This window comes from Anas acuta, chromosome 11 (genome assembly GCF_963932015.1).
Source record: "Anas acuta chromosome 11, bAnaAcu1.1, whole genome shotgun sequence".
In the NCBI taxonomy this organism is placed as follows: Eukaryota; Metazoa; Chordata; class Aves; order Anseriformes; family Anatidae; genus Anas; species Anas acuta.
In genome coordinates, this window is record NC_088989.1 from 4,950,459 (window position 1) to 4,975,290 (window position 24,832).

Consider the following 24,832-nt stretch of genomic DNA (forward strand, 5'->3'; position numbering starts at 1 on the left):
TTATTTCAGGTGGTCAGTGCAGATTAGATACTGGACACAAAGTTAAACTGATTTTCCTGGTGTTCCTGGGTGCTGTATTTAAAAATGGCATCATGTTGGATACTTTCCAAACTTTGCAGATCTTTCTGAACCAAGGGCTTACCCTAAGTGGAGAAGATAAGTGTGGTGATGAAAAGGAAGAGCCCTAACATGTCCTCTTTGATTTTGGGTAGATCAGGTCAGACAGAATTCAGCTGACTCACGGGGATTGAGAAGGTAAGGGCGGAGATGCTGCTGGTACGGGCTGAGACATTTTTGTTGCAGGCAGAGCTCTCTCCTTTGAGAGTTGCAAAGAATCTGCTAGCAACACACCGACTTCTCTCATCAGCTAAACCTCTATTAGGCATTGATACCAACGAGCAGTGAATCTGAAGTTATTTCCCCTATAGGGCAAGCAGAACTCAACAGCACTCACATATTTCTTGACAGAAAATGAAGCAAACCCCATGGTTTTGTAGTTTGGCTGCTAGAAAGCTCCACGTGAGAAGGGAGATAAGAGTCACCCCTGGAAATCTTCAGCTGCTTTGGGAAGTCACCGGAGTATCTCTAACCCAAATCACAAAGCACTCCACGGGGCTCTGCACACTGTCTTTTTGGCATCATGTCAAGCCCCAAAATGTTGGTGATTACTTCTATCCAGCTCATCAGCTCCTGGCAAACAACGTTCCAACAGCTGACATTAAAGGGCACACAACATTTTTTTCCCCTCTAAATGACAGAGCTGATTTAAAGTTGCAAATGGAATTTAAAAACAGCAAAACCAGACGTGTCGTAAGCAAGAACATAAGAAAGGCCATATGAGGTGGCAGCAAAGGTCTTTCTAGCCAGACATCTCATTGCCAGGGCTCAGAGGAGAGGCTTTGGTGAAGAGTACCTGAACAGAAAAAACACATTGCTCCTACCTGGGAGGCTCCTGCTGTAAACTGCAGCAAAATATAGAAGCCTTACCAGGAACAGCTTTCTTCTGGCAGTTCTGGAATTCAGATTTTATTTTTTATTTTTTTAAATTATACCTCTTGTTGTGTTCCCCCCTGAAGTAAACATTGTCTTGGACCACCTCTTTCACTTACTTTCACTTAAGATTACAATCAGGAACTTACATTATATAACACAATGCCCTGGTTTGCTACACAGCATCATCTGCCTTCTAGTTAAAAGTGTAAAAAAAAAAACTGCTTGGTGTCTCCACCTAACACCTGATCTTCATTTCTTCTGTAGCCCCAGAAGAGCAGGAGATCACCTGGATGGCTCCACAGCAGGTGCTGCCAACCTGTGTTCTTGAGGTCCATCAGCCACTGAAATGGAGTACTCCAGTTACCTCTGACCCCTTTTCTCCCTCCTGTGCAGGCAGACGAAGCAGGGAGCAGTTCAAAAGCTTTTATTTGAGAAAAGCCCTACCAAGCCAGTCTAAAATTGGAGAGTAAAAATTACAGTAAAGTACTTCTCCGAAAAAGCCAGACTCTTCACTTAAAATGGCTCACTCAAACACGCTGCAGGTGTAATAACACCAATGCCTTGCACAGTACCCTGCCTCGCAGGCACTACAGCTCTCTCCTCTCCTGCCTATAGGATGCTTGTGGAGCCCGATCCTATGAGCCCGATCCTTCAGAAAAGCAGAGAGATCTGATTGCAGAGCAGTTTTGCGAGGTGGCCAGGGCAGGGAGTCCCTTCTTAAGGCTTGTAACCCCTTGAGCACTATCTGAATGCTAAATAAGTTACTGCACTAAATAATGATGCTAATACACTAGCTTTTTGCTCTGCAAGTTGTTTGCTATTATTTGTGTGTGCCTGTGACTTAAAAGCTGCAGCTTTTTTGATGGACTGAGACTGGAAATAGCAGATGTGTTTTTCAGAGTAACTATCATTTATCTGGAAAGGGTTTGCTGAGACAAACGGCAAAGTACAAGGATCACAGCCATCTCTAGTGACAGAAGGGGTCTTAAACACAGTAATAGCACATATAGATTGCACTGTAAGTAGATGTGATTCTCTTCCACCTTACACTTTTATTGCTACCAACAGAGCCAGGAAAGTCTCTATCATGAAAGCGCTTAGGTTGCTACTGCAGAAAGATGTTAAATAATCAAAGGGGAAAAACCTGCCTCCTCTTGGAACAAAAACAAGGCGTGAGGTAATTAAAAAATGTTTCCTGAGATCACAGATTTCTTTTCAGAACTTCCTGTGGCTCCATGCTTCATGTCTGTGCTGTACAGAAGTACCACGCTGGCATGAGATGCGAAGCTGATTGACTTAACCTATGCCACTCGTGAGCAGCAGCCTGGTAAGCTGCTGTTGTCCCAGCAGTCAGTGATGTACCTAGAATGTGGTCAGAGAGGACTTCAGCTTCCAGTAAGCTTAACCCCTCTACGAGTGTAAATTGATCACTTAACATTAAAGAAAGAAAAAGTCAATTTTGCATCTGACCCGTTCACCTTCATATGACGACATGACATCTTAAAATCATAGTAAGTATTAGAAAAATTATGTTTTAAATATGGGCCTTTGTATCTTTTACCACATTCTCTCCTGCAGTGGTTATTACCTAATAATTTTTGACACTAGTGATTAAATATAAAAGTTTTACATTTTATGATTCTATTTCAAATACACAATTGCTAGCATATATATCAAGGCAAAAATTAAGCCCTTCCTAAAGCGTCTGTAATTATATTTATGCATTAAAGTGTCAACTGCTTAAAGTGAATGATTTCAAACAATATTTTTATGTAATTGTTTTAAAAATCAAACTATTAATCAGACTTTATTGTCAATCTCAACTAATGGCTTGCATTTCAATGTTTTAAACCATTTGGGACATTCTCTAATTTCAGAAATCCTTAGAAGCAATTTAAACAGCTACTTAACCAACAACCACAACTAAACTGGCGAGCACACCTGGTAAACAAAAACTCCTCTGCAGCAGAACTAGTGCTAAAGCTTCAGCAAAACCCGTCACAGAGAAAGCATTCCATTGCACGCAGACCTCTGCAATGCTCAGAAAATAAGAGGAAGGAAAAATGATTCCTTTCTTGAGGAGTTCAGGAGCAGGAAACTTTTAAAATTTTATTTCAACTATGATTTATTTTTCTGGCCTCTGTTTCGTAGATCTTTTTATACACTTGCTTAGGAAGCCAGATCTGCCAGTTAATAATACATATACAAAACAGTCTTCGAGTTCTGTTCTTCCCTAAAATGGTGTTGCTGTTCCCACTCAGTAAAACTTGTGCAGCAAAACTGGGTCCCTGAGTCACTGGTGCTGTTTACTCAAATGCCACTGGGTTTACAAATCACATCTGAAGTCACAGATATTTTTCATATTTATTTCCTAGATGATGAGCTCACATTGTGCAATAATTTCAGGCCACCAGAAAATCCCAAAGAATTTTGGATGTGGCAGCCAGCAAGGATGTCTGGCTGGAACACCTCGAGAGGAATGATTTAAAAGAGAGGGAGTTAATTTATAAGTTTTTAAACAGCGTGCCAAGGGAAAAATAAGTCTTCTGTACATCTGCCTATATTTTTTGAGATCAGATTTCAGTCACTAAATGATAAAAAAAAATAATGAAACAAAACCAAAAAAACAACCCACAAAAAACCCTCAACAAAAACCAGATGAGTGGATTTGCATGGGAGATGATTTATTCTTTAGTTTGCCTGCAGGAAAAAAATAAAGCAATATTGCAATTTGATAGGTTCATATTTTCAAATAACACACCTAGCCCAATCACAGATATAGACTTCTGGATCTTAACTGCAGCTTTTAATTCTGCTTTGACAAATTTATGTAAATAAAGAGCCTAGGAACGGACAATCACTGGAATTCTAAATCTCTTTTATGTAATCTTTGTCTGAGCTTCCCTACTGGAGGCTATCTGTTAACTGGATATGAATTAATGCTCGTGCTTGCTTCCCCCACGAATAGTACTCCAGGTGACTACAGCTGCTGGTTAAAGGCAGTGATGGTTTTCGTGTGATCAGCACTGCAGAGGTGGCTGTAGCTGGGGAGCTCTGGCAGCCTCCTCCCTGCCAGAGATGTTGGGTACCAGTGGTCTGGCTTCATCCAGCGTACCACATGTACACAGAAATGTGAATCCATACCTCTTCCAAGTGAGAAAAAAGAAAACAAAAAAACAAAAAAAAAAACCAACACAAAGGTGTCTGCAGCCTACATTGGCTGTATTAACATAACCACAGCCGTTTCAGTGATTTCTCCAGTCCTTACAAGGATCCTTACCAAGGGAAGTGATTTTTTTATGGGATCACCCTTGCCACAGGGGATCCAATACTTTGAATACCTCTGTCAGCTTTCAATTAATAATACCCTAAAAAAGTAAATGGTGACTCTGCCACATTTCTCTTGGTTTCATATCCTTTCCACCCAAAATTATAAATCAATCTGTATTTGTTCATACTTGGCCTGAAATCACTTGACACGCAGCCCACGTTTGCCAAAACCTCACTGAACCTGACTTAAGCTGGATTTGTAACAAAAGCTTAAACAAAGCAAGTTTCACCTTGTTGCAGGTTTTATTAAGGAAACCTTAGCACTGCTCTAGGAATAACACTCTACTTGTTTAGAGGTTAACAAAAAGTTATTAAAATAATAAGTTTGGAACTCAGAGTGCAAACTAATCTGCCCAGGACTGCAAGATTGTTGGATGAAAATAAAACCTGTTGTAAATAAAGTATTCCTCAGCCTTTTAACTTGACACTGAGGATGACACTTCAGGCTGGATTGCAAGACCAACAGACAGTTGCAGCGGCCCCCAGACAGATATCCAAGGAAAAAAATTACAAAGGATTTTAAATGTTGATCTGGCACGCTGCAAAGTTTGATTATCTTGATGAATTTTGGCTCAGACACTAAACGTATAGCCCCAGGTAAAACACAACACACCTTCATGTTCCACTTTTTTGATGCTATTTGGTATAGAAGTGCTGCAGTGAAAGAAAGGGATAACTAAATTGTCTGCTTGTTGCTGAGGTCCCTAGCCTCTTACAGTCAAACTCAGCGGCACCAAATTAAAAACAGTGCAAGGATGAAACCAGCAACGAAGAAAGCATCCCCAGATATTCTTACATTAGTTATTGCAGGCTGAAATTATTTGAGTAGTAATGCTTTCAGTACCTTTTGATTCACTGGACAGGTAATTGTGCTGGAACTGAACTGCATCTCCTGTTTACCAGTAAGTGTGGAGCATGCTAGGAAAGCAGATTCTTGAATAACCATCTGAAATGTCAACGGCTCCCCTGCCTATTACAAAGCCGTGTTTGCTTCATATATGATGAGGAGCATATTCTTTTTTTGTCCCAACAGTCATGGTAAAGCATTTGGTACATACTGCAAACGTCATTGCTTACCGAAGGTGCAGACAGTTGGCTTTACTAGGTGATTTCCTGACTTTTAAGACTGCATTCTTCCAGCCAATCTCGCTGTAGTTTAAACTGCATTGTATGAGTTTCCCTTTCCTTTTTGGAATAGTATAATTTGCTTCATAAATTACATATGGTGGAAGCCTGTTGAATGAATAACCTTGTTGCACAGAAAATTAATTCTTTTGACAGGTTTATTCCTTTAACAGATATTTGGTGGAGGATTTTACTGCATTATTGTATATATTGTGGCTTGCTGCACAGAAAATGTTTCACAGTATTTCAGCAGATTTATTCCTTTAACAGAAATAACTATTCCTGCCCGTTTACCATTTGTTACCTATGAAATAAATTTCTTAGTTACAGAATCTTAAAAAAAGCTCACTTATTTTGCTCTTGTGTTTCATTTGAGTGGAAAGAAAATGCATTTTTCCTTCAATCAGCATTCATTTAAATACATGATAATATATACAGTTGTAATGAACCATATTTTGTTTGATTATGTTAATCTGTAACAGTGTTAATTTCCTTATATATATGTTTATGTGATTTTTTTTTTTAAATTAACATTTTACCATGCCTTGCTAGAATATCCTGGATTATTTAAGGCTCCGTACAACATCTTGGCATGAGAATTACATAGCACAGATAGCACGACGACAGCAAAGGAAGTCAGATTGAATGCCACATGACCTGATTTGAGTGAGGCTAATTATGTAATTAAGATATTGAAACAGGAGCCAGAATCTCTGAGTGCTGCTCCTAGTTTCGCCAAGAACCTCCGGTGGGACATTCAGCGCTTAGCTTTTCTGTGCACTACTTCTCCCTGCTGTGAATGAGGTTACTGACATTCAAAAATCAGGATAAAGCTGCCCTGGGTGAGTGCCCCACAGCACAACCTGGCTCAGAAGTGCAAAATGTTTGTAAAATTGCTCCAGAAGTTTGCACTGCTTTCTACTTTACATATAACTCACACACTGATAAGTTTTAGGGAAATGTGGTGCTTGTCATTTACTCATTAAATTTAGGGAAGAATGAATTTATATATATATATATTTTTTTTCCTCTTCATTATTTGAATGGTTGGTCTAGGGAATTAAAGTTCTGTTGATTTGAGATTTAGGATTTGGTCTATATTCAGCTTCAGAAAACTGATATTCTGAGCTTTCTGGTGGTGTCTACCCTATATTGTACCAGAATCCAAGAAATAAGAAACAAAGATAATAGACATGACAGAAGTTTATGAGCGACTTCTTACAAGATACCAAGAAAAGTGTTAGTGCAAGCATCTGCACGGCCAATAGACTTCTCTAAATAGATGTTTCTAAAGTAGTGGCATTAATAAATAAATAAATAAAGTCCTGGTAATTGTTTGTTTTCTTCTGGCATGAAAACTTTCCAAATATTTCCCCATCAATGCCTGTCTACTTGACTTACTAGAACTTTCTCATGAAGACCGTAGGCCTTCCCTAAACAAGTCGATGCCAGTACACATTTTCTGCAGACTGGGAAATCAGAACATCAATTTTCCAAAGCCAAAAGCAATCATCACAGCTGTCCAAAACTGGTCAGAAAACTCTCCTCAAAGCTACAGTAAAACATATTTAAAGAACATATAGATAGATATATAATGTTGTTTGTAAGGCTCCAGGTTACCTTTCACACAGTTCTTGCAGAACACAAGGACAGCGACATACATGCAATATCCCAATCCATCACAAAAACAGGCTCCATATACTAAAAATCAACATTTACCGTGTTTTCTTTAAACTTCCACTTGGTTTTACTACCATATTATTCTAAAATACTTCAAGTTACTTAGTGTTGGACTATTTTTATAGCTCTGATCTGAGAATAATTGCAAAATAACACGTGGTAAATGTAAAATCAGAGACATGGCAGGGTGACATGAATATGACAGAACCACAGTACAGTGGTAGAAGACATGACATACGCACACCAACGCATGCTCAAGAATCCACATCCTCGTGGATTTCCATGCCAGAGTATTTCAGAAAGTCTGCTCAGTCCATTTTCTGCTCTGACCCCCAAATGATACACACAGCTCGCATCTGAAACCTGAGTCTCCTAAGACAATGGCGTCAACGCTTAACCCAAGCAAATGAAGAAAGAGAGAAGATTTAGTAGGTCACATAAATACTTCAGAGGTGGGTGGGTGAGAATGTGTAAGCCATAGTGAGCACTTCAGATGAGTTCCCTACTGCCCTGCCTAATTTAGCAGTGTGCAGACTCGCATATACCAAAAATGCGACCTCTCAATTTAGATCACAGAGCTCTCAAGTAGTACTCATGGCAAGCCAGAAATAGTCTTCACGCTACTGATCAAACCTGCTTCCGTGAAGGGATCTCTAAAGTGATAATTGCCCACGGATATAGCAAAAAGCATATTCTACTAATTAATAGCTTGTTACAGCAATACAACTTTGGAAATCCTACCAAATAAGTAACTCATTTATGGCAGAGATCGTTCAGAAAAGCCACACCAGCACAAACATCTCAGCAGCTACTCAAACTTACATCTCATTAAAAAGGCAGAGAGTCCGATTACTACTTTAGAAATATAGAAAACTGGAGTTACACGCCAAGGAAATCAGCAAAACTCTGGACTAGCACAGGAGTGAATTATTTGGGAATATACAGGCTTACGTGGCACAGGGTCATGTGGCACTGTGTCATGTGGCCCCAGCTCAAGTGAACTTCTAGGGACAGAGGGGTAATAATATGGACCGATATGGTTTGATTGGGCTGTAGAGAATCAGTTTAACTACATTCCATATATAAAACCTAAATCTGCAAAATGCATATGAGAAAAGATATAGTCTTCTAGTCTTCTAGTGTGTCTCCCCACCCCACACGTTATTTCTCCATACCTACATAACCATATTTCTGAATTTCCTTGAGATTAATGGCCAAGTCTGCAAGTGGCCACTGCACACTCCTTGCCTTGCAATTTCTGGGGAATTCCCTGTCTCAGTTGCTTTTGTTTAATTGCAGTCTAGTAAAAAATTATTCCAAAACTCTCTGAGAGAGAGGCCAATAGATATATGGAAAACACATGAATATGTAATTTTAACAGCTGAAACTATATATATCTGGCAGGCCTTACCTAATGGTTGCACCGAATCCCCTTGGCAAGCTTATACTAATGTTATTTTTACTGTTCCACTGGTTTGTTATATATGTAGAAAGCACAATATTTTATCCAAGTTGCAAGGAAGCCAGTCCATTCATGACAGGCCCAAAAGAGATCTTTGAAATGGAAAAGGACAAATATAAATTGTTTTCTACAGAGGAGCCAAGTGTCCACTCAAATTCACTGCTCGAATCTGTAGCCTTGAAAAATCAAACAAATTTCCAATCAAGAAGTTACCTACGTCTGGAATTTGAAACAGTAAATTATATTTCTCTAACAGACACACTGGATTTCACAGTAAGATGTTTTTTTTTTTTTTGATTTTTTTTTTTAAAGAGATCAATCCAAAACACATAATGTCAGGGAAAATATATAGCTATACTTTGAGAGATTTGGAGAAGAAGCTTTAGCAATCAGCGGCACTTTGGCACTCGCGCGAGTGCATGTGCACGCTTGTGCGAGCACAACCTCGCGTCTCTTCCGTTGGACTTGACTTCGTCTGTATTTGCATCCAGCTGTCTTCCTGCACGATAACCAGAACACCGGAAATTGGATGACACACACAATCAACGAGGAGATTTTAGTCATTGCATCAAATTAGAAAATTCTCAATCCTGACTAAGATGCAGCTAGGAAATAAGCTGCCAGCAACACCCTCTGAAGCAGATGGTTCCCAGCACTTGGAATGCTCCTTTCCGTGCACTTCAGCGACTCCTGAAATAACAGAGTGCTGCAGAATGGGGAGCGAAGACGAGTGGAAAGCCAGACATGATGCTGAGCTCCACTTAGCAGCCTCTTACTGGTGGTTTGGTCAATGCTCCTCTGCACACTTGAGAAAATTCACTGGCAGGTCACCACTAATGACACATCTTTATCCTGCCTGGTGCTGCTTTGCAAGCATCTACTGGGCATCTTTCAGCCTGTATGACTCAAAGTTGAAAAAAAAAAAAAAAAAAAAAAAGAAAAAAAGAGGATATTGGAGAAGGATATCATAAAGCACGGGCCACCTGCAGATCTTGGAATAATTGGAGTGCTAGATGGAAAAGAATATATTGTACAAATTGTCCAATAAAATAAATTACTTATAAGGCATCTCAAAACATGTTAGAAAATTAGGAATTATGATCCATATCACACTGTGAATAAGGTGTATATTTTTAATAGTTCAGATAATTAATGAAGGGCACAATTTGCCAAGATTTGTGGAAGGTTATCAGTCACATGACATTTTAAAAATTAAGATCTCGTGTCTTTCTAAAAGCGTGCTTTCTGTAGGCCACGAGCTATTGAGATCAGTGCGGGAATAGCTAAATGAAATGCTAGGGATTTTGCTCTGCAGGATGTCAAATTAGATTATCCATCCTTTAAAGCTATAAATACATGAATTATTACACTTGTTTTACAAATGAGAAAACTGAGGCATAGACAATATCAAAGGGCTTTATAAATGTGAATGACTCAATAACATTCTGCTATTGTTTATTATCCATATTCCTGTTTTTAAATGACAGAACTGAGGCACATAGAAATGAAATGACTATCTAAAGTCACACCAGTCTCCTTCTTTAACCTGGTAAATGGGTAAGTAAGCATGCCATTTTGACATACTAATGTATGTGTTAAGGTATTAATTTCCCATACATCTTGAATATATGGATCATTGGGGAGCAGTTTCTGTTGAAAACAGCAACAGTCATATTTTTCTCACTTCAAACTTTTTTTTCTTATTGTGAGATTCTATTTAACTGGAAAAAGTTCTTGGTTTGTCTAAGCTTGGCAAGAACAAAGAACAAGAACCAGAGTAGTTTGGGTGATAGAAAACAGGAATTTGGGACTGTAATACACAGCAGACAGAGCTCAGGGAGTGAGATGCCATTCACACACGTTGGACTACAGAACATCAGTGGCAAATTCCTCTCCATCCATTCAGGGTGGACTATTTCAGGTGAAAAATTAATCAATAGTGTTTCAAGGTATTTAGGAGGGCAAAGAAGCAATGTCTTTCCTTTATGGCTACACTGCAGTGATCAGTGCCTCTGCAGGTGTGTAATTTAAAGAGGTGCTAGGAAAAAGATGAACATAAACAGAAAGGATACAGGGTGTACGCGAAGGTTACCGTAGAGGTTGCAGCTGAATGACTGCAGGGCTACATAATCCAGCATCAGATAATGCTCAAGTTTATTTGCCTTGATCTGAACTCTCTGCTTAGAGCCAGGACACAATGATCAGAGGTTTGCAGGGTGATGCCACACAGAACAAAATAACCTGCACAGAGAAGTTTTGTACAGAAAGACATGACAGTCCAGGTCCCATCTGCTGCAGATCACTGCAACTGCACATATATTCATCAAAACTCCGTGTATTTCAGCCATGCAGCCCAGAGCTGCAATATGGCTAAACACTGATCTCTTAGATCAGTCCCAGCAGCACCAAAACCTTCTCCTACAACCCAGTAACCACCTAAACACTTGGTCAGTCTGGCTCAGAAATAACTAAAAAAGAAAGCTTTCTTAATGCCACTGACCCCTGCCAGAAAGTGAAGTCTTCATTCATCTGTTTGCCTATCTACTAATACTAATAGTCAGGGATATACCAAAAAAGAAAAGTGACTGACTTATCAACATTATTTTCCTTGTTCTTGATCTAGGTCATCAAGTAGATTAATATGTAGTTGCAAGCTGTTCATTCATTGTAGAGAAGCAAGTACATAGCAGGAAATATCTCCCATGGCACTGATAAACTCTCAGAGGCTATAGGCCAAGGTGTTTATGCTCCAATGGAGACATTTGTGCCAAGTACCTGCTCCCAGTGATATAGTTATAAGCATTAAACTCGAAATGTAACTTTAAAAATCTATTACGGTCTATGGCTTTTATTATTTCCAAGACGGACAACTGTGTTGGTTATTATCAATATGTTGTGAAAAGAGCTTTGACACCTGGGATTTGAGGCAGGGGGATGGGGAAGAGGCATGCAGGAACATTTAGGCCAAATGTTAACAAACTGATAAAGCATTACAGAAACGTTTTAGAGAAATGTTTCCCTTTTCCAGCCCCAGCTTTCAGAATGCACCCAGCAAGAACAGCACAGGATAACCTTTAACTGATGACATCGAACCACTTCCTTGCCAGGATCCCTCTTTCTAACTAGGATGGCATCTCCATTTGTAAGATCTTCCTTCAGTATTCCTCTCCTGATTCAATCATCTCTTTTCCATGTGAATCTCCTACAGTCAAAAGGACCTACCAATTTATCCCAACCATCACTATCTGTGAATCAATTCTACCTACTACTGAATTCTGCCTTTCTTCCTCTTTGCTCTGTACTCATAACTTTGTCATCTCCTTCAGGAACAAACATCTTTCTCACTTCATTAGTGGGTTCTGTCTGAAATGCAAAGCTCTCTTGGCTGGTAGGTCCTCCTCTTTGCTGCCAAGCTCAGCTTTCTGCTGGGAGCATCTCTCATTAGCTCAGACTCCTTCTTTCCTTCCTCCGATTTTCCCTTCTGGCTCCTGACCTCTCACTCAGCTGCAGTGGCTTAACAGCCCTCTCGGTGTGACAGAGGGGCAAGGGCTACTTCTGGCTGGTGGTTCCCTGTCAGGACACTTAATGTCTTCTTCCAGCATAATGACAGGGAGTGGGAAGGAGATGGCAAATATGAGGTTACAAAAATTCCCCCAGAGCCTAAAAAAACAAAGACATAATGCACAGAAGCAGCACTAAAATGGCTGATTGCAAAGTCAAATCACCTTAACAAAAACATTTCCAACGCATTAAGAAACAGGAAGTCAGAGTACACTTGGAAATCCCTCCAACTAAATTTATGTCTTAACTGCTTTGAAGGGCAAAACCACAAAATACATATTCCAACAAAGTACTTTTTTGACTCTCTGAAAACGTGGAATTTAAACAGCAGTGGGTGTTTCAGGCTGTTTACCAGTCAAATTGTTATTACACCCATTGTCATGCAGTGTCACACCACTTTAACGTAGTCAGCTCTTTGATGTGAATTCTGGAGAAGTAGTACCCACATGTGGCAACAGAGAACCTGGCCTTCAATACTTTGGAAACATAACACAGAACCAAACCCAAGGAGGTTGTGATCTCTTGTCTTGAATGATTAAAGTTTCACAAGAAAAGCTGTAGCCCACTCTCCCTATGAAAGAAACTGGACAGCTTCAAAGCAATATATTTGGATTAGAAAAACATTTGCACACATTATCCTGTTATTGTCCAATGCTTTTAAGAAAGTAAATCTATGCTGTTAAATCCACTAGCATAACTTCATTTGGAATGATGGCAAAAAACAGATCCAGTCAAGAAAACATTTGGTTTTTATACAGACCCAGTCAAGTGACGTACTTGTGGCCATACAAAATTTTTCATCTATTAGCTGACATCATGAAGTTTTTATAATTTCTTACATTTGAATTCTGCATAATCTTAATCTTTCGATACAATAAGAAAAAAGTAAGCATTTACATAGTTTCAGAGCAACAAACCAGCCAAACCACCAAGAAAAACTAATCAAGAATAAAACACCAACTGTTAAAAAAAAGACGTCAGCAAAATTATTTTCTTACCTTGTTGTGACATTATGCAGAAAACAAAAACGAGAACACAAGTTTTGATTAAAAAATCTGTCAGTCAAAATGTAATTTAATATGAAGTGACATATACTGCTAAAAGGTATATTTTAACATTAAAGACCAAAACTCCAATGATTAATATTATAGTGATGACAGAATGGGAGTGCCTTATTTTAATCCACTGTTTATCTCAGCAGAGTAATTTATAGATCACTCGACATGTTTTAATAGCAGGCATAAAAAGGTACCCTCTCGTATCCACTTGCAAGATCTGACATTTGGAGTTACATGTTCAGAAAATATCAGCAAACTGCATTTGTTGGACATATATACAAATAACTAGTCATCCTACACACAGTTTATAAAAAGTGATCTATTAATAACAAAAAAGCTCCAGAGACATATGGTCTCTTAATATTCAGGTGGAATATCAAGTGTTTAAGTTAAAATAAGGGCAGGAGCACAAAGAGTGGTCAACGCATTGATTTGGCTGCCAAATATAGTTTTTACCATCATAAATCTCTGGCTGACAACTGCACAAAGGCTGCTTTACCTAAACCCTGCCAAGGAAGGGTGTTTGCTGCCGGATTGCCTGATAGTCACTATGACAACTGATGCCACAATTAGACAAGTACAATCCCACTTTCAAACAGGCACACAAGTCATTAATTCAGCAGGACTTTTGTTGACAATATGTTATGAGGGAAATATTTAATACAATTCCAAGGCTGATATATTCTCCTGTTATCTATAGTAAAATAAATTGCAAGAACTGATGAAAACAACCATTTAATTAGTCTAAAGTGAGCAGGGGAATCTACCCTCTTCATTTTGGCTTAATAAACTCACAGGTGCACAAAACTCCTTAGAGCTGGTGTAGACAATTTGAAGAACATTTTAGGAAAGATGCTACATTTGGGGGGATAGCAAAGGAGGAAGAGAAGAAAATCTTCTGGAATGTGAGCAAATACATTTTATCCTCAAGTCTCTAAGATATCCATGAACATATTTTCCTATGTGGGTGGGAAGATCTCACAAGGACACAGCTAGATGATCTGCAGATGAGTAAGAATTTAAGGTGATCGCCACTACAATAACATTTTCCCACCCAGAAGTTTTCAAGACTCTTTTCCCACTTGATTGGGTGCTTGAGGCCTCTGGGAATGTCAGGAGAAAAGCAAAATAGTTGTCAAAGAATGAAAATGCAGAACAGAAGGAGCCCCACACAACTGAGAGTGCTAAACTAAAAGAAAAGCTTTGAAGGAGTCAGGGGACAAAGAGAAAGATAAGTAAAACACTGACCCAAATATTCACAGAAACAATAGAGAGAGCTCGGAGACCCCTTGTGTATAAGCCAGGCATTTCTGTAAAGCAATTGGGCCTGAGCTGACAGAGAAGATAAACTCACTTTCCAGAGCTGCTGAAGGTCCTGGGTAGTTCGAGTGTAAGCCAAATCCAACCCATTTCAGCCCCACATGAGCCAATTCCTCCCTGTCCTGGTCTCGGCACATTCAAAAGCCAGATTCAGTGCTGCTGGTGAGTCTGGGCCCGGGGACAGGCCAAAGTGTGCGGGTGATATTAATGCAGGCAGTGTGGAGCAGCACACCTTCCCAGAGCGGATCTGGACCGCTTCCCAGTCGAGACATCCTTGCATCTCATTTCAGAGCAAGGAGACAGTGAAAGGCCCGTCTGGTGCAGCGACTCCTCTCCCCAGTCCCGCAGTAAGTGGGCACTTTCCAGCCACTCCTCACCCCAATGGCCCTGCGTGGCGTGGCCAAGAGGAGGACAATGAGGCCATTTTGCTCAGGGCATCAATGCCCTTATTCCTGAAGCTGCTGAATTTAAAAAAAAAAAAAAAAAAAAAAAAGCTCTACTGCTGTTGGCTTGGGAAGCTCTTCCGCTGGCTTCAATTAATCATTTCCCCAATAAACTCTGACTGCTGCTTACGGGCTACTGACAGCAGTGTAGGCAAAGGGGAAGAAAGTTGTACAGCTCCCCTTAACAGGCAGATGGTTCTCAGTACTTTGGTTTCCACAGACCTCAAATCCGAACACAACGACATGAATAGTCACCAAAAAATAGGTTATCTGGCTCAAGTCTTGATCTAACCACTCAAGAAAATGGGCTCTGTACAGATGGTGGTTTCCCCTCCATCCAGCCAAAGCTGAGATTACATCTGTGTAAGCACTTAGAAAATGCTTAAGACCTCGAATAAATTCCTAGATGTGCTTCTGCAGAGACTGAGGGACATCTGCTGATCCGAACTTGGGCTGGGGAGTTTGTACTGTGGTGTGTGGTGTCTGTGTGTGGGGATACACCTATGCCTTGGCTGCCCCAGTCCTGCTCTGCTCTCTTCTGCATCCCTGTGCAGGAAGCATTGTTCCTCTTCACTTTCAGTTATTAGTTGCCACATAAAGATAGGATATGAAGCTTTTTTCTTACCTTACCAACCTGAAAGCCCTGGCATTCCACCCTAGGAGAGGTAGTATCAAAGTCTATTTGACAGATAAATGTCACCTATGATCCATCCAATAGCCCAGTTTCCAGTCAACAGATAAATCTCCATTTTCAGACACTATGGAAGATGGTCACAAGAGCCCTGGAAACAGTGTTGTACTGCTTAAGCTAAAATTATGAATATTTTTTTAAAAGCAAGAATTACAAAAATAAATCAGTAATATAGTGCATGACAAAGTTGAAATATCTTTGGACATTATTTCTCCTATCCCCAAACAGTATATCTAGATGCTTGGAGCTGCTTCTACAGTTCGCAAGATAGAGCACGATCGCACTGATGTGTTTTATAAAGAAAATCAGATAGAAACCATACCGATAAATTACATTAGTCACGCTACTTTCTTCCCCTCATTCCAATGCTCTTAAAACCAGAGCAAAATATATCATTTTCATGTAACATGCACGCAAACTGGTACACAGAAGTTAAATGCTTTACTTAAGATCAAGATGTAAGTCAGTGTGACTCTCTTACCTCCAACAGATACGTTGCTTCCCAGACCCCCCTGGTCACCTACAATGAGTAATATGTCCCCTGTCTAATGAAGTATAGATTAGAGCCAGAATAATTGATTCAGTTCAGTAACAACAACCAGATATGTACAGGCGGTTTAAGAAGATGATTGACAAGTATTTCACCAAAAATCCACAGTTGCACGGAAACTTTGACTTTCTTTCCACATAAAACTCCCCACATACCGTTTACCTTCAGGGAAATCTAGTAAGGGCTTAGCCCAACTCCATTACAATTAATAAGGTTTCTGCCTGCTTAAAATCAGCCTGAACCATTTTCTCTGCAGGCCTCCCTTGATTGCCTCATACTGAAGAGTACAAATAATTCAACTACTATTGGTAGAGGAAACACACAACACTAAAGCTATTGCATTCAAATTCCTGCATTCATATGCCTTGTAGTACAAATGGATATCTGACTGCAGGATTATTATTATTATTGTAATTATTATTATTATTTGGCTGTTTTAATTTTAATTAAGATCTAACTTTGTAATATGTCTTTTTTCTTCACTCATTTTCCCCCCACTGGATTGCATTCACTTGCAATGCCAGGAAGCATGCCCCTTTCCTAAGAAGTCTTCTGAAAAGCCTCTGCTCACCAACCCCACGTAACGATGACACCAGTTTTCCATCCTGACTTTCTCATCTTTGATTACATCATCCTCTTCTAGATAAGTGTGAGTGTTTGTTAACATAATGACATTACTGTCCAATTTTAGCAAAGCAATTAAGGACGTATTTAATTTGAAGAATCTTGGTTGTTTTATTGTCTGCAATTAGGTGTATTAACTTCAGTGGGATTAGTAAATACTAGTAAGTTTTTTCAGAAGGATATACAGACAATAGAGCTGCACACTTTTATTTTACAAATTCTGCATGATTTTAATCTATAAAGTTATTGCAGTCACTTCTATAATTATAGCACAGAAAGGATCTATTCTAGTATAATGCCATGTTTTTGCCCCACACCAGTGAAAGAAATTGCATGCTTAATTCACCTGAAAACTTCTTGTTTCAGCGAGCAAATATTAAAAAATAAATCTGCAGTGATTGAATCAATACGGATGCCTACCCAATACACTGTTAAGTGGCAATACCCACATTTTCTTTTCCATGGGAGAAGTTTACTGCTTTTTCAAATGAATGCATTATAGCATTGCTAGTGCCAAGTCCTTATGTAAGAGTTATTAGATATTTAAACAACAATGTTTGAAAGTCAATTGTACACTTAAAATAGACGGCTGTCAGGTCTTGTATACTCCAAAGCAAATCTGAAACGTTTATCTGATCTGAAAGCCATTTATTGAAACTGTATTTTGTGACTTTCAAATGGTACTGCTGTTATATAAGAGGAAAGCTGGAACTAATGCTGCAAAACCCTAATGATCCTCGCCTGCCTTGCCGAAGTCCAGTGGACCAGATCCAGAATTCATCAGAAGTGACAAGTGCCTGTCAATGCCAACGCCCGTGGTCGCTGGGCAGGGAGGAGGGTAAATGACAGTGATAAGGGAATTGCAAACGGATTAGTGGTCCCAGACATGGCTTGATGATGGAAGTAGTGATAGGAGTGACAAGCAGGTCCCCCTCACTGCTCCCTTGGGTGAGCGCCCCATTACCCGCATTTTAGGGTTGTAATAGTATGAGTTTGCTGGGCAGGAGATTTCTGGGGGAATAATAATAGTTTTTTCTTGATGCTAGTTGTTCAGTGGCTGTTTGTGCTCTTAAAGACCAGAGAACTGAGCTGTGGCATGATTTCATATAGAGTCCCGTGGTCTCGGGTGACCTATCGGTCAACATCATTGTTTAATGCTGTAAGAACTCTACTTCTAACATTTGGGTACTCGAGACTTCCTCAAGGCATTACAGCAGTGTAGATTCCAGTATTTACTGAAGGAATACATCAGTGTTTCTGTACAGCCACCCAACAAGCAGAGCTATTAAAAAATAATGTTCATGCTGCTTTTATTTTGGTCTATGAATAAATATACTCTGCAGCTTCTTTCCAAAACAAATGTCTTCTCTTGCAAGGCCTGCCATGTTATGTTGCATCTCTGCACATTAAAAGTTAAAAAATTATTTAGCCTGAATTGTTAAAATTTTCATTAATGGCAATTTATGTCACTCAAAAAAGCCTCCTTGGGAAGAACATGGCATACTTGTACAGACCTATTATGAAAGTTGTCAGAAACATTTGTCCTTATAAAATATAAATAGACAGTATGTTAGATGATTTAGTGAGGGATCTGTTATTTATTTAAAAACAAACATGTTTTTTTCATTTCTCCTTTCAGGAAACCAGGTCATGCAGCTAAGACACGGAGGTTCTCAGGCTAAGGATATTTGTAAATACTGCATCAATCCGCAGATTCACCCCTCCGAACACCCCACACCCCTGGGCTAAGCAGGTTGAGCTCCCCAAGCCCGGGGCAGGAGGCAGCTGAGGGCACAGCCTGCAGGCACCTTGCACGATACCCAGCACTAACATCCCCTTCTCCTTCCTTTCTTCTCCCATGAGGTTGCACCAGTGAGTTAGTGGGAACCCCCTGCATCCCCCCTCCTTTTCTCCGGGTGTTTCAGCAGCACCCACTGTGACAGCTTGGGAACACTTTCAGCCAGCGTCCCATTTTCCCAACACAGCTCTTGCTGCCTCTGAATATCAGGTGAATTTACGCCTGTGAAAAAAAAAAAAAGAGTCTGGTAGCCTTTGAATTAGACCTGGATGCATAAACAAAGGTAATCTCTTTGTTTCTGCTGATAGCAGCTGAACAGATCTTTGTGCAGAGCTCTGCGGTGATACAAAACTTATTTTCTGCAGCTGCTGAGGTTTAGAACCAGAATCCATTTCAGGTGGACATAAAAATCCAGCCCAATATTTACTTGCCACTGGATACAAATGTTACCTAGTGAAGTCTGCACTAGTGTCAGAGAGGTGGATAAATCCTTCAACTTTGTTAAACGTGGAATAAAGGAGAGAATAACTTGAATTAAATTCCTGTGCCCACTTGAAATGATGTCTGGCTGTGCCTCTGTACCTGTGCCTGATTTTTGCATGAAAATATTCTCTTTGTCCCTATCTGGTGTTCTCCTTCAAAAAGGAATTGAGTTAAAAAAGAAGGCAATAATGTAAGATTTTTAAGCAAACAGTTCAATATTTCCTTTAAAATGTTCTCTGTATTCAAGAGCACTTTGATTTCTATCTTTTTTTTTCCTCCAGGCTTTGAAACTGTACCTCTTTTAAAAAAAGACCATCCCTGATTTTAGTCTTTTGTTCCTTTATGAGCTTTGTCCCCGACTTTTAAATGTGGAGAGAGTTGAGAGGCATGTTGTGAGAGGAGAGAAAATAATAAAAAAAAAAAGTAAAAAAAAAAAAAAAAAAAAAAAGAAAAAACTTGCAAACTGTGTTAAATACACCTTTTGTTCATTAGGTTTAATATAACATTCGCTATGAGGATTGATATTGAATTATACATTAATTTCAATGCTAAATAACTTTTCTATTTAAAAAAACCTTTAGTTTTCTTATAATGTACAGTAATTAAAAAGTGAACCAAAAGAGGCAGCAATAAATCAGGGTGCACAATGCAGTAAAAATATTATAATTAATATTTAACATACGTTTTGATTACTTTTAGAATAAGTACAAGAAATATCAATTAGAATATATATTCAAACTTTGCTGCCTTTTCCCTATTATACTCTGGAAAGGGGCTATTTTTAATTCTGGATATTGCATACAAAATAATACATAGTCTCTAATTAAATATAAGGCTGCAATTCAATCGAGAGTTTCTGCTGATGTCATAAATAATAAGAGCACAGCTCGAGGTATCAATGAATGGCAGCCAAAGCCTGAGATTGAATTACAACTTCAGCATTCAGTCTGTGGATCTGTATTGTTATTTGTAATAGATGGAAAATGATTATTATTATTTTTTAAATACAGACAAAAAGAAGGAAATTTGAATTCAAAATCTGTGACGAGGTGGTAGAAGATTAGAAGTCTTGTGATTAGAGACCGCGGCTTATTGGAAATTGAAATGTACAAACGTGCCAGGCTGCGATGCTCAGCCGAGGCTGTATTCTGTCCCTTTTTTGTTGTTTTACGAAGCCTGTGGGCAAGATTTTTTTTCACAGGCGTAGTTCATATTTACAAATCCAACTGTGGCTGTTGGTCTCAGAGCTTTGCCACCACCTGCCCAGCTGGTGCCCAAAGCCCCCATTGCTCTCATCCTGGCCATGGGTCCCCACAAGGAGCCAAAATCCCAGGGCAGAGCTTGCTGCCAGGGAGAATATCGGGGACACTGAGCCCTGCACCCTGACCCCATGTGTGGATGGAGCCTTCCACCCCTGCAGTCTCTTACCCCCTGTGGGTTTTCCACATAAAACCCAATTATTTATCATTTCCATTCAGGATGAATAAGGACTATACACTCATGTGGACATTTTCCCCAAATAAACGACCCCTTAATAACCAGAAAGATTTTTATTTATGTAACATATTGGATTTCAGTTATGTTATGGCAGCAGAAAGAAGGTAGTTAATCAATATGAAGGCTTGCTTTCAACAGATTGCACAGCACTCAGCATGACAAGATCCCCTTCTGCTACTCTATGGGTCACTCATTTGTATTTTAGGGCCATTTTTTCATGCTGACCACATCCATCTTGCCATGGAGACGTGCACCTCTCCATCTGACTTTGGCACGCAGAAAGTAAACACTTTAAAAACACTAAATTGCTGTGAGTCCTATGCGAGCAGTGATACACACCTGCAATGCCATAAGCCAAAGCTAATTTGTTACACGCTTTAAACAAGTTTGTTGCTCAGCTTCTCCCCAAACCCAGAGCATCCATAGTTCCCCCTCCCTGTCCTGGCTCAGTTTGTGCAGATGCTTGGGGACAAGATGTCCTCTGGCTTGGGAAAAAACAACGGCAATGCTGGCGTGGAGCCTGTTTTCTTGGCCCTATGCTAATCCCCACGTGGAGATGATGCTCTTCCTTCCACAGGGAAGAAAATGAGGTGGTGGTTTACCACCTGTAAGCCTGTGGCTCCCTACATCTGACCGAGTACCTTGCTTGCTACAGCACTCACACTGACTCCAACACAGGCTGCCTAAGCCAAAAGCCAGCAGGAATTTTATTAGGAAGCAAGTATACTGCTGTTTAAGACCAAATACTTTGTCTTATTTACACTAACAAGAACAAAGAGCCAAACAACCCCAACTATGTACACTACAGCTTCTTAAAACTTAGTGATTTCTCATCATATGGTAGTGTTTTTTTTTTTTTTCCAGTAGTTTAAATAATATCCTATTATTCTTAAGCACATCATTTTTATTATCTTTTCCCTATAAACAACTATTTTATCTTACACCACACAATAATAATCATCACGATACTCTGTTTATGCATTTCATAAGATTTTTGATGGGCAGAACGCACTTGTTTCTTCCAGATATTTGCAGATTTTCCATAGAAATGTTGATGGATTACCATCACACCACCTGAATAAGCATTTCGGTTTAATAGTGCCTGGAACTGACCACAGAGACATGGGCCCAGCATTTTCCAAAGAGTTTTCTATATCATAAGAAAAAGCCTTGAGAGATTTTGTGAAAGTAGATATGGGAGCAGGACACAGAAAGTGCAAGATACTGAGATGACCTTTCTTAACACAGAATACATCTCAATCCTTTTCATCAACACCAACACACGCAATGTAATTTACTACTGAAATAAGCCTGACAAACACAGATACTTTAATACTGCTGAAAATGGGTATTTCAATTTGTAAAATATATACTTACATTGGTAAGGGAAGATGTTATTCCCAGGGTGATATTTAGAAAATGCAAACAGCTGTCTCTGTCCCCAGCTACACATAACACTGTAATAATAATCTTCCTCCATGATAAGCTGCTATAGGTGTTTCAGTCACCCCTCTCCTATGTCTCACTCTATTCTGAATTTATTGGGATTGCTTTTTTACTTTTTTGTCTTTTCATTTTAGGAGATTATTTCCTCTGGGCTCAGAAGGCTGAGTTCTAAGATCTGTTGCATAACTTGAATATAGTCTTTTAATTTTTTCGACAGTGAAAGGAAAGTCTTTAACAGCTCTCACCATCTCCATCCACCAGTGATCCCCTGACACCCCAATGAATTAGCACCTGGAGGCAGAACTGAAGTCCCAGTTGCAGCTCAAGATTAACCCTACCTGCACCCAGCTTCAACCTTCATGCATAAGGTTGTGTCTTCAGCCACTACTAAGGACTTCAGGCCACCCAGGGCTTCAACTGCAAAACACATCAATAAGAAAGAGCCAGTCAGATGATAGCTTCTGAGGCTATTTCATTTCCAAATAGAAGTAACATTTCAATCACAATGCCAGCAGAAAAAAAAAGCAAAACAAACTAATGGTTTGTCACCCAGCAAACAGCTGGTGCCACTTTGAAGTGATGTGCTCAGAGCTTAGTGATGGGAAAGAGCTTAGACAAGGCAGGGTTTTTCTTCTCTCTCTCAAGGTGGACATGGGATAAAGAGAGAGAAGGTAAAGGAAGAGAGGTGGTGCATCTGGTTGGGTGTCAAATAAAGCAGACACTCTGAGAGCAGAGAGAAACACATGCTAATACAGTGGCACAAATTACAGAAGAGCTTGGAAATCTAGAGGAAGAACAGCCTGTCAGGTCCACGCTGAGATCCTGGGATTATGACGAGTTTCTCTGTTACTATTGACTGTTGTCACCAAAATACATCTGCTGCTTTATGCAACTGAGGCTTCCTATGAAATGCATATATAGGCTCAATGATTCTTATAATTACAGGCTGAAAAGAACTTTGCATATTCATGAGTATCACACCATTTGTCACAGCTGCAGACCTCCAGCAAGCAATGCCTGTGATTAGGGTTTTGTTCTTCCCAAGTATATGTTTTTCCATGAACCCTTATTGGTTCTGAGAAGTTATGATCTTAACTCTCCACTCTTGTCAAACACAATTTTCTTTCTTTTTCCTGCCAGCAGTATGAATGAATTCCTGCTTCCGTAGCCAACAACGGGACTAGCCGGAACTGAAGTTTACATTGATGAGGCAGTATTTTATTCAACTAATGTAACGACCTACAAAAATCTATACTTGGAGTGACAACAATTTTATTGTTCCAAATAAAGAGCTACCCATTCATTTTCTCCTCTGTGATTTAAGACTACTAACCTCTAGACTGCACTGCTCATAAACAAACAGGTTTTGTGGACCTTCTTAGGTTCACAAAAGAGGTCAAATGAAATAATAAAGATCTGGTATGTTACAGGATGTACTAACCATTAAGCAGCAGATTAAAGATTGAAAGTTTTTGAAAGCTAGACAGTTATGTATGAAATCCAACCCACCCCATGGACATTTCAACATAAAATGGCACTAGAAGTGAGAAAAGTAGATTTTTTTTCCTTCTGAAGCTATATTTTTCTAACACAGAAGACAGAGAAGTGTAATCAGTCATGGTCAAAACCCTGCCAGTGAGTATTACTTATTTAGCCTCATATTCCAGGTGACTCACAACTTGTCTACCTGCCAACATCTGAAAATAATAAGTTATAGTAAAGTTATTAACTAGAACTATGTGAACTTTGAAGTAGCTAAACCTAAATTAAATATAAACACACAAAGCAGCCTGAGGCTAATTAATCTAATTTGTGCTCAGCCACCTCACTCCCTTTTTGTTTGTTTGCAGTTGTTTTTTCCCCTTCCTCCTCATATGTGGTCTGCAGGGAAGGACGATCTAGAAGCTAGATGCAAACACTGCATCCTTCCGTTCTTTTGATCAGAAATACGCGGCCACTTTTCCAAGGAACAGCTCTCAACAAAGGGCCATTTTGCAACGAGCCCCGCATTCTTGTCGCTCCTTATCTGCCGAAAACGAGAAGAGCTGTGCCGAGACAGATGTGTACCAGCTGAGAGCCCTTGCTGGGAAGCCTCGTGCCCACGCAACACGTGTGGCTGGAAGGGGAACCCCGTCCTCCCCTTTGCTGTCAGATATAAATTGCCTACCGGAGGCTTTGATGACAACATGGTGCTCCCTCCAGGAGCTGTCTGAAGCTGCTCAGAAGGCTGAGCCTGAAAGCAGCACCAAGGGAATCACCTCTTGCTCATTTTTTAAAACACATTAAGCTCTTTTACCACTGACCAAGCTCTGCTGCCATCCTAGATAGGCTGAAAGCACGCCCCAAAATTACACGGCACTTCAATGATGCTGTTTAGAGAGGTTATGTTGGCCAGACTGCTTTTAGTATTTGAGAGGTTTAAACTTCTAAGAGCCTTAAATATTGGAGGAAAAAAAAAAAAAAAAAAGGTGCTAAAAATAAGCTCCTGATTAGGTGTGGGAAAAGTGAAGATTTGAAGCGATCTCAGGGCTGCAGCCCAGCACCAGGTAACAATAGACCCGAAACACAAAAAAGTGTCAGTGCAGTTAGCTTGTAAAGAGAGGAAAACGCACAATAGCACAACGGTGAGTTCACCTATTATATAATTGGGGGTTGTGTGTACATGTGCAGACAAGAAGACAGAATAAAAAGCCTCCTCTAGGAAATCCAAAACTTGGCAGGTTTGGCCAGGTAGAGTATGAGGCGGGTAGTGTCTAACAACAAAAAGAAAC

At 39.7% G+C, this 24,832-nt stretch overlaps 1 long non-coding RNA gene across 3 annotated transcripts in view; it reads right to left on the minus strand.

Moving 5' to 3' along the window:
• Window positions 1-24,832, minus strand: part of LOC137862653 (uncharacterized) — a 237,337-nt gene that overhangs the window by 101,574 nt on the left and 110,931 nt on the right. Inside the window, exons 3-4 of one of the 3 annotated variants that reach the window (XR_011100461.1) lie at window positions 10,683-10,831; window positions 6,717-9,486 (exon numbers count right to left, since the gene is read on the minus strand). The exons of 1 other annotated variant lie outside the window; for it this stretch is intronic. This is a non-coding gene — a long non-coding RNA (uncharacterized lncRNA). Of the gene's footprint in view, window positions 1-6,716; window positions 9,487-9,992; window positions 10,174-10,662; window positions 10,832-24,832 lie in introns of those variants that run through there. One more of the 3 variants, XR_011100460.1, reaches the window with a different exon arrangement.